The sequence below is a fragment of the Phyllobates terribilis genome, unplaced genomic scaffold (assembly GCF_046119375.1).
Source record: "Phyllobates terribilis strain yellow unplaced genomic scaffold, ASM4611937v1 Scaffold_682__1_contigs__length_827410, whole genome shotgun sequence".
Taxonomy (NCBI): domain Eukaryota; kingdom Metazoa; phylum Chordata; class Amphibia; order Anura; family Dendrobatidae; genus Phyllobates; species Phyllobates terribilis.
The window spans coordinates 775478-791159 of record NW_027363442.1 but is presented as its reverse complement, the minus strand read 5'-3'; the positions used below and the strand labels follow the sequence as shown (position 1 = coordinate 791159).

General features: G+C 43.4%; 6 non-coding genes and 1 pseudogene across 6 annotated transcripts; all 7 read right to left on the bottom strand.

The window, feature by feature from the left end:
- Nucleotides 1–858: 858 nt before the first annotated feature.
- LOC141235648 (U2 spliceosomal RNA) lies at nucleotides 859–1049 on the bottom strand. Its single transcript, XR_012301416.1, has one exon. It is a non-coding gene; the product is annotated as a U2 spliceosomal RNA (small nuclear RNA).
- A 1115-nt stretch (nucleotides 1050–2164) lies between these two features.
- On the bottom strand, nucleotides 2165–2355 carry LOC141235647 (U2 spliceosomal RNA). Its single transcript, XR_012301415.1, has one exon. It is a non-coding gene; the product is annotated as a U2 spliceosomal RNA (small nuclear RNA).
- Nucleotides 2356–3470: 1115 nt separating this feature from the next.
- On the bottom strand, nucleotides 3471–3661 carry LOC141235646 (U2 spliceosomal RNA). Its single transcript, XR_012301414.1, has one exon. It is a non-coding gene; the product is annotated as a U2 spliceosomal RNA (small nuclear RNA).
- Nucleotides 3662–4776: 1115 nt separating this feature from the next.
- Nucleotides 4777–4967, bottom strand: LOC141235644 (U2 spliceosomal RNA). Its single transcript, XR_012301412.1, has one exon. It is a non-coding gene; the product is annotated as a U2 spliceosomal RNA (small nuclear RNA).
- Nucleotides 4968–6082: 1115 nt separating this feature from the next.
- Nucleotides 6083–6283, bottom strand: LOC141235776 (U2 spliceosomal RNA; annotated as a pseudogene).
- Nucleotides 6284–12351: 6068 nt separating this feature from the next.
- On the bottom strand, nucleotides 12352–12536 carry LOC141235781 (U2 spliceosomal RNA). The gene has a single exon (XR_012301538.1). It is a non-coding gene; the product is annotated as a U2 spliceosomal RNA (small nuclear RNA).
- Nucleotides 12537–15489: 2953 nt separating this feature from the next.
- LOC141235643 (U2 spliceosomal RNA) lies at nucleotides 15490–15680 on the bottom strand. Its single transcript, XR_012301411.1, has one exon. It is a non-coding gene; the product is annotated as a U2 spliceosomal RNA (small nuclear RNA).
- Between the last annotated feature and the right edge of the window lie 2 nt (nucleotides 15681–15682).

Here is a 15682-nt window from a genome sequence, read left to right as displayed (position 1 = left end):
GCGGGGGGTGGGGTGGAACGAGCAGCTGTCTACCCTTAGCAGGAGGGCTCCTGATTACATACCTCTCCTGCTGCTGCTGCTGCTGGCTGTCCAGCAGCAGACTGAAGGTGGCTGCTGCTGTGCACAGGTATATAAAGGCTCAGAGCCTATTATGACACGCGCAGCCAGCGTTCCATTGCCACATTCCATCTACTGCAGGCAGGATACCTGGCTGGCTGAATGTCGCTGAGAAGCTCACAGAGACCGCCATAAGCAACAGTTTAACAGAATGCCACAGACTAATCAACCAAACTTTTTGGGTTGGGTTCTCTTTTATAGTCTGCAGGCATTAAATGAAAGAAGTCAGTGTTCCAGCAGAAGGAGACAACGTTTCAGAAAAGGCATTGTAGCAAACCAAAAAAGAAATTTTAAGCGCAGCAGAGTAACCAGCGCACATACCTGTTAGCTCAGGTGAGTTTAAAAGGCTGCTGTTGATAACAAGGGCATTTGCTAAATAGATGGTGTGTGTGCAACAATATACTGAAAGGTCAATTATATTGTGCAGCTTATCTCACCACCTGTAGTTATTTAGGTGAAAGCTCCAAAATGCTTGCCTAATATGTCTGTTTATCCAAAAGGAAGTAAAAAGGGAGAGCTAGAAAGATAGCATTGCATCACATTACATGGCAATGCAATGCACAGTTGCTGAAGTTGAACCAAAATGAGCTTGTAATCTGGCTTCTGCAACTTTGAACATGAAAAATCCAATGAGGAGAAGAAAAGCAAAGCCAAAGAGTCCATCCCAAAATCCGACAAACAAGCAAAATGAACAAAAAACATTGAATTCAATTCTTTCTGATTTTAGAAACTGCATTAAAGAAGGGGTGCACCGGTCCTGGAGATACTGCAATACCAGGTCAATGCGTGGAGTGGACAGAGCAAGCTCTTTTTCCATCTCCCTGTTCTAAAAATCCATTTAATATATGGTCCCCAGATAGGGGACGTATCAGATATTAAACTGATAAGAACAGATACTACACTTGATCTTAGCCAAAAGGCCGAGAAGCGATAACCAGAATTGGTTTCAAACTACGGAGCCACCCAAGGATCCTGAAAAGTCCATTTGTGGAGATGAGCTCCTGGACTCCCGTTAAGAAGACATGTTGTCAACCTCTAGATCCCTTACATGCCTGCACTTTTCGGCTTGCTGCTGCTGCAATCCACGCGTTTTAGATCTGCATAACTCCACCTCTTTAAACACAGCACCTTCACCCCCTGCTGTTCCCACCCGCCTCAACACCGTTGGAAGGGAGGAGAACCAATTAAGGCGGGGGGTGGGGTGGAACGAGCAGCTGTCTACCCTTAGCAGGAGGGCTCCTGATTACATACCTCTCCTGCTGCTGCTGCTGCTGGCTGTCCAGCAGCAGACTGAAGGTGGCTGCTGCTGTGCACAGGTATATAAAGGCTCAGAGCCTATTATGACACGCGCAGCCAGCGTTCCATTGCCACATTCCATCTACTGCAGGCAGGATACCTGGCTGGCTGAATGTCGCTGAGAAGCTCACAGAGACCGCCATAAGCAACAGTTTAACAGAATGCCACAGACTAATCAACCAAACTTTTTGGGTTGGGTTCTCTTTTATAGTCTGCAGGCATTAAATGAAAGAAGTCAGTGTTCCAGCAGAAGGAGACAACGTTTCAGAAAAGGCATTGTAGCAAACCAAAAAAGAAATTTTAAGCGCAGCAGAGTAACCAGCGCACATACCTGTTAGCTCAGGTGAGTTTAAAAGGCTGCTGTTGATAACAAGGGCATTTGCTAAATAGATGGTGTGTGTGCAACAATATACTGAAAGGTCAATTATATTGTGCAGCTTATCTCACCACCTGTAGTTATTTAGGTGAAAGCTCCAAAATGCTTGCCTAATATGTCTGTTTATCCAAAAGGAAGTAAAAAGGGAGAGCTAGAAAGATAGCATTGCATCACATTACATGGCAATGCAATGCACAGTTGCTGAAGTTGAACCAAAATGAGCTTGTAATCTGGCTTCTGCAACTTTGAACATGAAAAATCCAATGAGGAGAAGAAAAGCAAAGCCAAAGAGTCCATCCCAAAATCCGACAAACAAGCAAAATGAACAAAAAACATTGAATTCAATTCTTTCTGATTTTAGAAACTGCATTAAAGAAGGGGTGCACCGGTCCTGGAGATACTGCAATACCAGGTCAATGCGTGGAGTGGACAGAGCAAGCTCTTTTTCCATCTCCCTGTTCTAAAAATCCATTTAATATATGGTCCCCAGATAGGGGACGTATCAGATATTAAACTGATAAGAACAGATACTACACTTGATCTTAGCCAAAAGGCCGAGAAGCGATAACCAGAATTGGTTTCAAACTACGGAGCCACCCAAGGATCCTGAAAAGTCCATTTGTGGAGATGAGCTCCTGGACTCCCGTTAAGAAGACATGTTGTCAACCTCTAGATCCCTTACATGCCTGCACTTTTCGGCTTGCTGCTGCTGCAATCCACGCGTTTTAGATCTGCATAACTCCACCTCTTTAAACACAGCACCTTCACCCCCTGCTGTTCCCACCCGCCTCAACACCGTTGGAAGGGAGGAGAACCAATTAAGGCGGGGGGTGGGGTGGAACGAGCAGCTGTCTACCCTTAGCAGGAGGGCTCCTGATTACATACCTCTCCTGCTGCTGCTGCTGCTGGCTGTCCAGCAGCAGACTGAAGGTGGCTGCTGCTGTGCACAGGTATATAAAGGCTCAGAGCCTATTATGACACGCGCAGCCAGCGTTCCATTGCCACATTCCATCTACTGCAGGCAGGATACCTGGCTGGCTGAATGTCGCTGAGAAGCTCACAGAGACCGCCATAAGCAACAGTTTAACAGAATGCCACAGACTAATCAACCAAACTTTTTGGGTTGGGTTCTCTTTTATAGTCTGCAGGCATTAAATGAAAGAAGTCAGTGTTCCAGCAGAAGGAGACAACGTTTCAGAAAAGGCATTGTAGCAAACCAAAAAAGAAATTTTAAGCGCAGCAGAGTAACCAGCGCACATACCTGTTAGCTCAGGTGAGTTTAAAAGGCTGCTGTTGATAACAAGGGCATTTGCTAAATAGATGGTGTGTGTGCAACAATATACTGAAAGGTCAATTATATTGTGCAGCTTATCTCACCACCTGTAGTTATTTAGGTGAAAGCTCCAAAATGCTTGCCTAATATGTCTGTTTATCCAAAAGGAAGTAAAAAGGGAGAGCTAGAAAGATAGCATTGCATCACATTACATGGCAATGCAATGCACAGTTGCTGAAGTTGAACCAAAATGAGCTTGTAATCTGGCTTCTGCAACTTTGAACATGAAAAATCCAATGAGGAGAAGAAAAGCAAAGCCAAAGAGTCCATCCCAAAATCCGACAAACAAGCAAAATGAACAAAAAACATTGAATTCAATTCTTTCTGATTTTAGAAACTGCATTAAAGAAGGGGTGCACCGGTCCTGGAGATACTGCAATACCAGGTCAATGCGTGGAGTGGACAGAGCAAGCTCTTTTTCCATCTCCCTGTTCTAAAAATCCATTTAATATATGGTCCCCAGATAGGGGACGTATCAGATATTAAACTGATAAGAACAGATACTACACTTGATCTTAGCCAAAAGGCCGAGAAGCGATAACCAGAATTGGTTTCAAACTACGGAGCCACCCAAGGATCCTGAAAAGTCCATTTGTGGAGATGAGCTCCTGGACTCCCGTTAAGAAGACATGTTGTCAACCTCTAGATCCCTTACATGCCTGCACTTTTCGGCTTGCTGCTGCTGCAATCCACGCGTTTTAGATCTGCATAACTCCACCTCTTTAAACACAGCACCTTCACCCCCTGCTGTTCCCACCCGCCTCAACACCGTTGGAAGGGAGGAGAACCAATTAAGGCGGGGGGTGGGGTGGAACGAGCAGCTGTCTACCCTTAGCAGGAGGGCTCCTGATTACATACCTCTCCTGCTGCTGCTGCTGCTGGCTGTCCAGCAGCAGACTGAAGGTGGCTGCTGCTGTGCACAGGTATATAAAGGCTCAGAGCCTATTATGACACGCGCAGCCAGCGTTCCATTGCCACATTCCATCTACTGCAGGCAGGATACCTGGCTGGCTGAATGTCGCTGAGAAGCTCACAGAGACCGCCATAAGCAACAGTTTAACAGAATGCCACAGACTAATCAACCAAACTTTTTGGGTTGGGTTCTCTTTTATAGTCTGCAGGCATTAAATGAAAGAAGTCAGTGTTCCAGCAGAAGGAGACAACGTTTCAGAAAAGGCATTGTAGCAAACCAAAAAAGAAATTTTAAGCGCAGCAGAGTAACCAGCGCACATACCTGTTAGCTCAGGTGAGTTTAAAAGGCTGCTGTTGATAACAAGGGCATTTGCTAAATAGATGGTGTGTGTGCAACAATATACTGAAAGGTCAATTATATTGTGCAGCTTATCTCACCACCTGTAGTTATTTAGGTGAAAGCTCCAAAATGCTTGCCTAATATGTCTGTTTATCCAAAAGGAAGTAAAAAGGGAGAGCTAGAAAGATAGCATTGCATCACATTACATGGCAATGCAATGCACAGTTGCTGAAGTTGAACCAAAATGAGCTTGTAATCTGGCTTCTGCAACTTTGAACATGAAAAATCCAATGAGGAGAAGAAAAGCAAAGCCAAAGAGTCCATCCCAAAATCCGACAAACAAGCAAAATGAACAAAAAACATTGAATTCAATTCTTTCTGATTTTAGAAACTGCATTAAAGAAGGGGTGCACCGGTCCTGGAGATACTGCAATACCAGGTCAATGCGTGGAGTGGACAGAGCAAGCTCTTTTTCCATCTCCCTGTTCTAAAAATCCATTTAATATATGGTCCCCAGATAGGGGACGTATCAGATATTAAACTGATAAGAACAGATACTACACTTGATCTTAGCCAAAAGGCCGAGAAGCGATAACCAGAATTGGTTTCAAACTACGGAGCCACCCAAGGATCCTGAAAAGTCCATTTGTGGAGATGAGCTCCTGGACTCCCGTTAAGAAGACATGTTGTCAACCTCTAGATCCCTTACATGCCTGCACTTTTCGGCTTGCTGCTGCTGCAATCCACGCGTTTTAGATCTGCATAACTCCACCTCTTTAAACACAGCACCTTCACCCCCTGCTGTTCCCACCCGCCTCAACACCGTTGGAAGGGAGGAGAACCAATTAAGGCGGGGGGTGGGGTGGAACGAGCAGCTGTCTACCCTTAGCAGGAGGGCTCCTGATTACATACCTCTCCTGCTGCTGCTGCTGCTGGCTGTCCAGCAGCAGACTGAAGGTGGCTGCTGCTGTGCACAGGTATATAAAGGCTCAGAGCCTATTATGACACGCGCAGCCAGCGTTCCATTGCCACATTCCATCTACTGCAGGCAGGATACCTGGCTGGCTGAATGTCGCTGAGAAGCTCACAGAGACCGCCATAAGCAACAGTTTAACAGAATGCCACAGACTAATCAACCAAACTTTTTGGGTTGGGTTCTCTTTTATAGTCTGCAGGCATTAAATGAAAGAAGTCAGTGTTCCAGCAGAAGGAGACAACGTTTCAGAAAAGGCATTGTAGCAAACCAAAAAAGAAATTTTAAGCGCAGCAGAGTAACCAGCGCACATACCTGTTAGCTCAGGTGAGTTTAAAAGGCTGCTGTTGATAACAAGGGCATTTGCTAAATAGATGGTGTGTGTGCAACAATATACTGAAAGGTCAATTATATTGTGCAGCTTATCTCACCACCTGTAGTTATTTAGGTGAAAGCTCCAAAATGCTTGCCTAATATGTCTGTTTATCCAAGAGGAAGTAAAAAGGGAGAGCTAGAAAGATAGCATTGCATCACATTACATGGCAATGCAATGCACAGTTGCTGAAGTTGAACCAAAATGAGCTTGTAATCTGGCTTCTGCAACTTTGAACATGAAAAATCCAATGAGGAGAAGAAAAGCAAAGCCAAAGAGTCCATCCCAAAATCCGACAAACAAGCAAAATGAACAAAAAACATTGAATTCAATTCTTTCTGATTTTAGAAACTGCATTAAAGAAGGGGTGCACCGGTCCTGGAGATACTGCAATACCAGGTCAATGCGTGGAGTGGACAGAGCAAGCTCTTTTTCCATCTCCCTGTTCTAAAAATCCATTTAATATATGGTCCCCAGATAGGGGACGTATCAGATATTAAACTGATAAGAACAGATTTTTTTTTTTTTTTTTTTTCCTCAGATTAAGACCCATATTAATTTATGCATCATAGCGCATATTCACATAACGGGTTCTCAAATCATCATTCGGAAAAACAAAAACAAAATCCCAAAAAACACAACCCTGCAATTAACTGTTACTTACTGTAAGAAGTCCAATGTGAAAAGTTCCAGAGTGCCTCTGCTGCTGTCTCACCATACTTCTTTTTATCCAATAAATAGGCATAAAACAGTCTAGCAAGAAAAATCTTTCTGCATTCCATGGGGGAAAAAACAATCTTTTTAAAAATCACCAAATTCCGAACGTCCCATAAAACCTCTTTATATATGACAAAAATAATCCAGCTTGCCCGCTTCCTTTGCGAGTACTTAAAATCTTGACCTATTAAAATCCTTTCAAAATCGAAACAATGAAAACCAACTAAAGCAACAAACATACGTGACAACAAGGTAAAAACTTTTTTAGCAAAAAAACAGTCCCAAAAAATATGCTGTATTGTTTCCACCTTATTGCAACCTTCCCTAGGACATAGTTCTTGAACCTTTATCCCCCGGTCATTCAAAAAAGCTCTTGTTGGCAAGCATCCATGCAACGCCATCCAGGTTACATCCTTCTGTCTGTTGCTGATTCCACGCATGAAAAAAAGCTTCCACACCTGTCCAGACTGTGCATTATTACAAAACGGCACATCACATAACATCTCCTTCTTCTTAATACCTGAGACAATCAGTTTTTTGTCCGGTCTAACCATGGAGCTTATCCCATTTTGATCATAGAAGGACCTAAGCACCACATAAAAAAACGGTATCACAAACGAAACTGGTTTTCTTAAATCCTTCTCACACCAGCTCCATTTCTGGAAAAGCCGTCCTGCTAAATATTTGCACATGTCCGCAGTCCTGTTATTGCACTGGGATAATTTATAAATGTTCAAAAAATAATGCATTCTTAAAAATAAGTCAATGTTAGGAAAATCACAACCCCCATTTTCCACAGAACACATAACGATTCCTCTTCTTAGTTTCTCCATTTTGGATCCCCAAAAAAACACAAACAGTTTCCTTGTCACTCTCTTTGTCCAAAGCACAGCAGGTGGGAAAATCAAAGCAGTGTACAGCAGAAGCGGGAGAATCACAGACTTGATTACCAGCACTTTCCCTCTCAGCGACAGGTTCCTTAGTTTCCAAAAGTTCAACTTCTGATCCATTTTGTCTTCTAGAATCTTCAGGCTGCTTTTCCCTTTCAGTTCCTTCTCAAAGATGACACCAAGAACCTCAATTTCCTCCCTACTCTCCACTCCTGCCACGTTAACCTCAACCTGCCTCCCAAAGTTACAAAGCTGGCACTTTCCCCAATTCACCGCCATACCAGCCACACAACAAAAAATCCTTACGTGCAAATTCACTCTATTGAGATCCGCCTGTGAACCACAAGTAAAAACAATATCATCCATATAACTTAAAGACTTGACTGGACCCCCGGATCCCCCAGGAATAAAAACACCAGCCACACACTTGTCAACTTGCACACTTTTTAAAAGGGCCTCCACCACACAGATAAAAAGAATTGGTGACAGGGGACAACCCTGCCTAACTCCCGATAAAATATTAAAACTGGAACTCACATGCCCATTAACTAAAATCTGGCTACTGACCCCACAATAAAAACTCTTAATGACCATCAATAATTTATCCGGAACACCAAGGTGACTTAAAGCAGAGAACAAAAATCTATGTGATATTTTATCAAAGGCTTTCTCCAGGTCCACCGACTGTAACAAAAGAGCATTCTTATTCAAATTAGCCTGATAAATTAAGTCTCTTAGAAGCAGCAAATTATCTGAAATTTTCCTACCAGGCACTGCACATGCCTGATACTCCCCCACCATATCACCTATCACATCTGCCAGTCTACCAGCCACAATTTTAGAAATAATTTTGTAATCACTGTTTAACAATGTTATGGGCCTCCAATTTTTAATATCCCTCATGTCCCCTTTCTTATGAATCAGCGTAACAATCCCCCTACGCATAGAAACCGATAAAATCCCATGAGTAAAACCATATTGGACCACCCGGGAAAACTCCACACCTATAATATCCCAAAATCTAACAAAATTCAGCAGGAAGACCATCACAGCCTGGCGTCTTGCCTTTCGCCAAGCCATCCACTGCCCGTCTAATTTCATCTTTCCCAACCTCCTCACTTAAAAACCCAATTTTCTCCTCAGGAATATTATTAGTTAATACTTTGCAATAATCATTAATTTCCGCATCACTGGCTCTACTATCGTTAGAGAAGAGTGTTTCATAAAAGGAAAGAATACTGCCAATCATCTCATCCCCAGATACCTCCCCTGCAGGAGAAAAAACAGACTTAAAAACCCCTTTAGGTTTAAAACATTTTTTAAAAAAGTATCTCGAACATTGCTCATTTTCCTCCATGTGCTTTATTTTTGCCTTAAACATAATAGTCTTCCCTTTTTCAATAAGTATCTTCTTCAGTTCGTCCTTCAAATCTGCAATCTCTTTATCCACCTCCATCCCCGCTCTCTTAAACTTATGGAGTACTTCCAATTTTGAAATAACAGCAGCATCATGATCCCTTTTGGCTTTCGCTCTCCTAAAACACACCCCTTTAAAATAACATGCAAATTTCTCCTTAGCCCAGTCCCACCACTCTAGCAAATCTTTAAAAAGGTGCTGTTCAGACACACAAGACAAAAACACTTTATTAAAACCAACCTTAACACTCTCCTCTTCCAGCAGGCTTACGTTCAGCTTCCAGAGTCCCTTTCCAAAAGCCAGGGACTCAGCTATACACAGATCTACCACTATCATCTTGTGGTCAGAAAAAGTCGTCATCACGTGGTTGCACTTGGCCACCTTAATCCCTTCAGACATAAAAACATAGTCAATTCGGGAAACACTACGTCCACTGTCTGATATGTATGTGAACTTATCACTTGGCCCAACCATCAGACCAGCATCCGTGTAGCGTAAATCCTGCACAATCTGATTTAAAATATTAGACGTAACATCAGTCCTACCTTCCGTAGAGCTCTTACGATCTTTTGCGGATCTGACACAATTAAAATCTCCAGCCACTATAGTGAAGTCTCTGCCTGGTAAAAACAACTTTAGAGACTCCAAAAACCCAACTCTTGCTTGTTTATCAGCAGGGGCATAAACATTAAAAACCCGTACCCGCTGACCTAAAAAATCCACTAATAAAAACAAACATCTCCCAGGTATGATTACTTTAAACTCTAAAACCTTTAGACTGGAATTACACAGTAAAATGCCCACCCCTTCATTCCTGTTTTCTGAGCATGGGGACCAAAAAGATTGCCCCTTATTCCACTCACTCTCATGCGGGGCAGATTTAATTACACATTCCTGCAGACAGACAATATCTGCATTCACACTCTCAATGTACTCCAGTATCCCTGCTCTCCTACAAGCAGAACCAATCCCTCGTACATTCAGAGAAGCAACACACAACGCCATCATAACAACAGGAAAAAATCTCCACCATACCCGATCCATCATGAACCAGGAGAAAACCCACTCCTGCCACCCACTTTTCTACGTATATCAGGCGACTCAGAACTCGAGTCCCTGTTAGAATAACCTGGTCTTAGGGAGACTGGATCTTCCTGCCCCCCAGACCAACACCCCTCCACCTTACTTCTTTTAATCACGGAGGCATAACTCTCCTCCTTGCCATCATCTTCCTCCTCATTTTCACTCCAATCACTGTTAACCCTATCACGCTGCTGAGGGGTTATAGTTCCATCCGAATCAGAATCCTCCTCCTCCAAAACCTCCATTTCCTCACCCCCATCTCTTCCCAAAACAGGATTCACTGACTCCGCCATATTAGACAAATCCATCCCATCACCCGGGCCATGCACATCAGCTACTTTGTTTATTACTTCCAGCCCCTCCCTCAAACCAACTTTCTTCTGGCTCCGCCCCTTTTCCTCCATCTTGGGCACCGCATGGTCTCTTCCCCTACCACCATCTTGTTTTTGGCTTTCCCCCTCTGAGTCTGAGCCTTCGCCCTCCTCCCCACTTTCCTGCCGAGTCTTCTTCTGCCTCTCTTCAGCGTCCACCTGTGACCTAGGAATCTGAGCCCACAGTCTACATTTCCTTGCAAGGTGATCTGCATGTCCACACAAATCACACACCTTATTCATTGGGCAACCACTTGCAACATGCCCAGATTTCCCACAACCTCTACAAACATCACCTTGCACTGGACAATCTTTCTGAACATGTCCAAACTCATGACACTTCCTACAATATTCCATCTGTCCATTATAAAAACAAAATCCCCTTTCTCCTCCGATAGAAAACTGTCCAGGAATGCTCTTGGCACCCCCAATAGCTCTATCATCCGGTCTCAGTTTTACAACATATCTCCTCTTGCCATTTAGATAATTGTATTTGTTCTTCATTCTTCCCAAAAATTTAACCTCACTACAATACCGAGCTAAAAAATTGGAAACAGTCTCATCCGGAACTTTAGGGTTATACATGTGCACAACCACATACTTATATGTCTGCTGGAACAGAGGTTCCAGTGCAATAAACTCTAGGCATTTCAATTCCTTTTCTTCCTTCATTCGTACCAACTCCATGTAGACTCTCTGGCAAATACTCAAAGAAACAAAAGTGATATCATAAATTCCTTGTTTCTGAAAATCCTGCAGTGCCAATACATCCGTTACCTTCAAGCCATTAATGTTCTTCAAGACATCAACGCAAACTTGGTCCAAACCGATTTCTCCTTCATGACCTGCAGCCACCTTCAGACGGACCGAGTCCTCTAATCCACGTGTTTTCTCCACCATTTTTACAGCAGATAAACACAATCGCCGCTCAATCGCACACTAGGGCCCCACAAGGGGGAACCCCAGTCACAACTGCCCTCCAAACAACACCAGCAGCAGAAAACCACCACTGATCTTGCCAAAAGGCCGAGAAGCGATAACCAGAATTGGTTTCAAACTACGGAGCCACCCAAGGATCCTGAAAAGTCCATTTGTGGAGATGAGCTCCTGGACTCCCGTTAAGAAGACATGTTGTCAACCTCTAGATCCCTTACATGCCTGCACTTTTCGGCTTGCTGCTGCTGCAATCCACGCGTTTTAGATCTGCATAACTCCACCTCTTTAAACACAGCATCTTCACCCCCTGCTGTTCCCACCCGCCTCAACACCGTTGGAAGGGAGGAGAACCAATTAAGGCGGGGGGTGGGGTGGAACGAGCAGCTGTCTACCCTTAGCAAGAGGGCTCCTGATTACATACCTCTCCTGCTGCTGCTGCTGCTGGCTGTCCAGCAGCAGACTGAAGGTGGCTGCTGCTGTGCACAGGTATATAAAGGCTCAGAGCCTATTATGACACGCGCAGCCAGCGTTCCATTGCCACATTCCATCTACTGCAGGCAGGATACCTGGCTGGCTGAATGTCGCTGAGAAGCTCACAGAGACCGCCATAAGCAACAGTTTAACAGAATGCCACAGACTAATCAACCAAACTTTTTGGGTTGGGTTCTCTTTTATAGTCTGCAGGCATTAAATGAAAGAAGTCAGTGTTCCAGCAGAAGGAGACAACGTTTCAGAAAAGGCATTGTAGCAAACCAAAAAAGAAATTTTAAGCGCAGCAGAGTAACCAGCGCACATACCTGTTAGCTCAGGTGAGTTTAAAAGGCTGCTGTTGATAACAAGGGCATTTGCTAAATAGATGGTGTGTGTGCAACAATATACTGAAAGGTCAATTATATTGTGCAGCTTATCTCACCACCTGTAGTTATTTAGGTGAAAGCTCCAAAATGCTTGCCTAATATGTCTGTTTATCCAAAAGGAAGTAAAAAGGGAGAGCTAGAAAGATAGCATTGCATCACATTACATGGCAATGCAATGCACAGTTGCTGAAGTTGAACCAAAATGAGCTTGTAATCTGGCTTCTGCAACTTTGAACATGAAAAATCCAATGAGGAGAAGAAAAGCAAAGCCAAAGAGTCCATCCCAAAATCCGACAAACAAGCAAAATGAACAAAAAACATTGAATTCAATTCTTTCTGATTTTAGAAACTGCATTAAAGAAGGGGTGCACCGGTCCTGGAGATACTGCAATACCAGGTCAATGCGTGGAGTGGACAGAGCAAGCTCTTTTTCCATCTCCCTGTTCTAAAAATCCATTTAATATATGGTCCCCAGATAGGGGACGTATCAGATATTAAACTGATAAGAACAGATTTTTTTTTTTTTTTTTTTTTTCCACTCAGATTACAAGTCCCATATTTACCATTTCATGCTTTGCAATGATTTCCAAATGGTATTAGGTTGTTATCCATCATTGTGGGTCATATATCCATTTTTCCAATCTTATTTTATATATATACGTTTATATTATCACAATACAGTTATTCCATATTCTTTACATCACAACATTACAATCTTTACCATTACGATTTAAGGCAACATTCCTCTCTTCAGGCCATATGCTGCCAAGGCATTCAAAAGCCTTCCATCCAGAAACCGACCATCCCAAGCTTCTTCTACCTCTTTAGCCAACGACTGAGGTATTCTGTAAGTTGAAAAAAAACGATGCATATCGCTATAAATGTTATTCCACACTTTGCGCCTTAGACTAGCCTGACTCCCCCCTTCACAACTCTTTAGCATTTTCAACACTTCTTGTCTCTCCTCCATCTCCCTCATATTTTTTTCTGAAACATCCTTTGCTTTACTAGAGTCCTTCCCAGATGACAAAACTCCTTCAATTTCTTCTCTGGCTTCACATGCGACATCCTCTCTTTCTTCTTCACTAGTTTCTTCACCCTCCTCCTCCTCTTCCATATTACTTACAGCACCTTCCTTTTCATCCTGACTGGAGGACTCACTTTCCTCCTGATCTTCTGACTCCCTATCCACCTCCACTTCTTCTTCCAAGCTAGTATTTTCAATCTCAACGTCTGTGCTATCACTCTCAGTATCTTCTTCCATATGATCACCTTCTTTTCTTATATCTCTTATTTGTTCCTCCTTCTTTTGAGATATGTTCTCTTCCGTTTCATCATGGGGGGCAGCTTCAGACTCTTCTTCTTTTCCATCTTCCTTGTCAACTGACTTCTCCTCCCTTTTATTGACAGGACAGCAATCATATAAATGACCACTGCCACCACATAGATTACATTTCTTACTTTTTTCACAATTCTCTGCCTTATGTCCCACTTCTTCACACTTGGCACACCACTGTAATGTACAGGAATCCTTTTCATGGCCATACTGTTTACAACGCCTACAAAACTTCGGCATACCTGTAAAGAACATATCTCCATTAACTGTCCCGATTTTGAATCTACTTGGTGGGAGTACCACAACACCATCCGAACTTTCCTTGAACTTGACCAGGAACCTCCACCTCGTGGTCCAAAAACCATATCGGTTAAACATTTTGCCAGCAGAACTCACTTTCTCACAGTACCGGGATAAAAAGGTCATGATCTCTTCTTCCAATATGAAAGGACTATACATCCTTATTACTATTAGCCTTTCCTTCCTAGGAAAATGCGACACAAAAAAAACACCTTCAAGTATCGAATCTTCCTTCACTAGATCCATTCTCTTCCAAAAGTCAGAAAAGATATCTTCTGAACAAAAAATAACATCATATATCCCTCTCTTCGGGAACTCCAACATAGACAAAACTTGTTCCATTTGAACTTCCAATAGTCCAAACAAAATCTTCTCTACCAAAAAAAACAAGCCAGACTTCTTCTTCTCTGGATCCAAAAAAATAAACCGCACTGCATTCTTCAATCTTGCAAAAACTGGGACCTCTTCACAGGTCAGCATATTTGGGCTTCTCCCGTCCATATCTTCGCACCAAAGGTGGCAAAAATCCTCCTCGCCTACTTAAAAAAAGCAGGCAGGCTGATCGCCCCTCGTTGCCCCGGGACTAATCCGGCTCCCCAAAAGCAGCAAGGGGGTGAAGCCGCACTGCTGCATGCAGCGATCCCCCGAGGCCAAGGAGCCGGGTACCCAAGGCACCTCTCAGCCAAGACCAAGGCAGCAACCGGTAGATCACTGCACTTGATCTTAGCCAAAAGGCCGAGAAGCGATAACCAGAATTGGTTTCAAACTACGGAGCCACCCAAGGATCCTGAAAAGTCCATTTGTGGAGATGAGCTCCTGGACTCCCGTTAAGAAGACATGTTGTCAACCTCTAGATCCCTTACATGCCTGCACTTTTCGGCTTGCTGCTGCTGCAATCCACGCGTTTTAGATCTGCATAACTCCACCTCTTTAAACACAGCACCTTCACCCCCTGCTGTTCCCACCCGCCTCAACACCGTTGGAAGGGAGGAGAACCAATTAAGGCGGGGGGTGGGGTGGAACGAGCAGCTGTCTACCCTTAGCAGGAGGGCTCCTGATTACATACCTCTCCTGCTGCTGCTGCTGCTGGCTGTCCAGCAGCAGACTGAAGGTGGCTGCTGCTGTGCACAGGTATATAAAGGCTCAGAGCCTATTATGACACGCGCAGCCAGCGTTCCATTGCCACATTCCATCTACTGCAGGCAGGATACCTGGCTGGCTGAATGTCGCTGAGAAGCTCACAGAGACCGCCATAAGCAACAGTTTAACAGAATGCCACAGACTAATCAACCAAACTTTTTGGGTTGGGTTCTCTTTTATAGTCTGCAGGCATTAAATGAAAGAAGTCAGTGTTCCAGCAGAAGGAGACAACGTTTCAGAAAAGGCATTGTAGCAAACCAAAAAAGAAATTTTAAGCGCAGCAGAGTAACCAGCGCACATACCTGTTAGCTCAGGTGAGTTTAAAAGGCTGCTGTTGATAACAAGGGCATTTTCTAAATAGATGGTGTGTGTGCAACAATATACTGAAAGGTCAATTATATTGTGCAGCTTATCTCACCACCTGTAGTTATTTAGGTGAAAGCTCCAAAATGCTTGCCTAATATGTCTGTTTATCCAAAAGGAAGTAAAAAGGGAGAGCTAGAAAGATAGCATTGCATCACATTACATGGCAATGCAATGCACAGTTGCTGAAGTTGAACCAAAATGAGCTTGTAATCTGGCTTCTGCAACTTTGAACATGAAAAATCCAATGAGGAGAAGAAAAGCAAAGCCAAAGAGTCCATCCCAAAATCCGACAAACAAGCAAAATGAACAAAAAACATTGAATTCAATTCTTTCTGATTTTAGAAACTGCATTAAAGAAGGGGTGCACCGGTCCTGGAGATACTGCAATACCAGGTCAATGCGTGGAGTGGACAGAGCAAGCTCTTTTTCCATCTCCCTGTTCTAAAAATCCATTTAATATATGGTCCCCAGATAGGGGACGTATCAGATATTAAACTGATAAGAACAGATACTACACTTGATCTTAGCCAAAAGGCCGAGAAGCGATAA